This window comes from Tachyglossus aculeatus, chromosome 3 (assembly GCF_015852505.1).
Source record: "Tachyglossus aculeatus isolate mTacAcu1 chromosome 3, mTacAcu1.pri, whole genome shotgun sequence".
In the NCBI taxonomy this organism is placed as follows: Eukaryota; Metazoa; Chordata; class Mammalia; order Monotremata; family Tachyglossidae; genus Tachyglossus; species Tachyglossus aculeatus.
This window is the reverse complement of record NC_052068.1, coordinates 18,365,415-18,367,674: the sequence shown is the minus strand read 5'-3', so window position 1 is coordinate 18,367,674 and position 2,260 is coordinate 18,365,415. Positions and strand designations below refer to the sequence as shown.

At 48.9% G+C, this 2,260-nt stretch overlaps 1 non-coding gene across 1 annotated transcript; it reads left to right on the top strand.

Moving 5' to 3' along the window:
* Positions 1 to 945: 945 nt before the first annotated feature.
* Positions 946 to 1,087, top strand: LOC119926274. The gene has a single exon (XR_005450162.1). It is a non-coding gene; the product is annotated as a small nucleolar RNA SNORA7 (small nucleolar RNA).
* Positions 1,088 to 2,260: the final 1,173 nt, after the last annotated feature.

The following is a 2,260-nucleotide window of genomic DNA, read 5'->3' as shown; positions in this document are numbered from 1 at the left end:
TGAGGCCCAGAGAAGTGAAATAACTTGCCCACAGTCACACAGCAGACAAGTGGTGGATCTTGGATTAGAACCCACGATTCCCAGACCCATGCTCTATCCACTGCACCAGGCTGCTTTACTTTGGGGGACTACATTCCCTTTGGGGAGGGCATGATGTGAGCATCCCCAAACATGCTGGGCGAACCGTCAGACCATCGGCAATAGCTTCCATTCATTCATTCAATCGTATTTATTGAATGCTACTGTGTGCAGAGCACTATACTAAGCGCTTGGAAAGTACAATTCGGCGACATATAGAGACGGTCCCTACCCAACAGCGGGCTCACAGTCTAGAAGGGGGAGACAGACAACAAAACAAAGCATATTAACAAAATAAAATAAATAGAATAGTAAATATGTACAAGTAAAATAGAGTAATAAATCTGTACAAACATATATACAGGTGCTGTGGGGAGGGGAAGGAGGTAGGGCGGGGGGATGGGGAGGGGGAGAAGAAGGAGGGGGCTCAGTCTGGGAAGGCCTCCTGGAGGAGGTGAGCTCTCAGTAGGGCTTTGAAGGGAGGAAGAGAGCTAGCTTGGCGGATGTGCGGAGGGAGGGCATTCCAGGCCAGGGGGAGGATGTGGGCCGGGGGTCGACGGTGGGAGAGGTGGGAACGGGGCACAGTGAGGAGGTTAGCGGCAGAGGAGCGGAGGGTGCGGGCTGGGCTGGAGAAGGAGAGAAGGGAGGTGAGGTAGGAGGGGGCCAGGTGATGGACAGCCTTGAAGCCGAGAGTGAAGTTTTTGCACGATGTGCGGGTTGATTGGTAGCCACTGGAGAGTTTTGAGGAGGGGAGTTTCCCTGGCTTCTTTGCTGTACCTTGGTGAGGTTCCAACCTACTATGGAGACAATAAGCTCGTTGTGGGCAGGGAATGTGTCTGTTATATTGTTATTTGGTACTCCCCCAAGCCCCTCTCAGGGTTGCACCTGGAGAATTTCCAGTACCCTATCAGTCTTGGCTAAAGGAGGAAGGAAGAGTCAAGCAGAGGCCTACCCATTCCATTCCTAGCTTGGGCAGTGGCTAGCGAGTGGAAGGCAATCTGCTACAAGTCAAAACTCACCTGTGCTGGGCAGCAGTGGCATGGGAGAGAGTCGAGGGCAGAGACTCATTTACTGAGTGGAAGGAGGCAATGGTAAACCACTTCCGTATTCTTATCAAGAAAACTCAATGGCTACGCTACCAGAACGATTGCAGGTGGAAGTGGGATGTCCTGGGAGAGATGTGTCCATGGCATTGCTACTGGTCGGATACAACTCGACAGCATAGGACAACAACAACAAACTCTCTGAAGCACTTAGTACATTGCTCTGCACACAGTAATTGCTCAAAAAATGTGATTGACTGACTGAATTTTTCTGAGCAGTCCTTCAGCATGACTAAGTCATCGCCTGTCCCAACGTCGACCCCCGGCCCACATCCTCCCCCTGGCCTGGAATGCCCTCCCTCCGCACATCCGCCAAGCTAGCTCTCTTCCTCCCTTCAAAGTCCTACTGAGCGCTCACCTCCTCCAAGAGGTCTTCCCAGATTGAGCCCCCTTTTTCCTCTCCTCCTCCCCATCCCCCCGCCCTACCTCCTTTCCCTCCCCACAGCACCTGTATATATGTTTGTACAGATTTATTGCTCTATTTATTTATTTTACTTGTACATACTTACTATTCTATTTATTTTGTTAATGATGTGCATATAGCTTTAATTCTATTTGTTCTGACGACTTGACACCTGTCTACATGTTTTGTTTTGTTGTCTGTCTCCCCCCTCTAGACTGTGAGCCCATTGTTGGGTAGGGACCATCTCTATATGTTGCCAACTTGTACTTCCCAAGCACTTAGTACAGTGCTCTGCACACAGTAAGTGCTCAATAAATATCACTGAATGAATGAATGAATGTGAGCCCATTGTTGGGTAGGGACCATCTCTACATGTTGCCCACTTGTACTTCCCAAGTGCTTAGTACACTGCTCTGCACACAATAAGTGCTCAATAAATATAACTGACTGAATGAATGAATCCTAAGTCACAGTCCCTTAGGACCAGGTGGCCCGGTGGATTTATAATAGTAACGATAATAATAATACTTATGGTCTTTGTTAAGTGCTTACTATTTGCCAGGCACTGTACTAAGCACTGGGGTGGATAAAAACAAATCAGGTTGGACACAGTTCCTTGTCTCATGTGCGGCTCACAGTCTCAATCCCCATTTTATAAAGGAGGAAACTGAGGCCC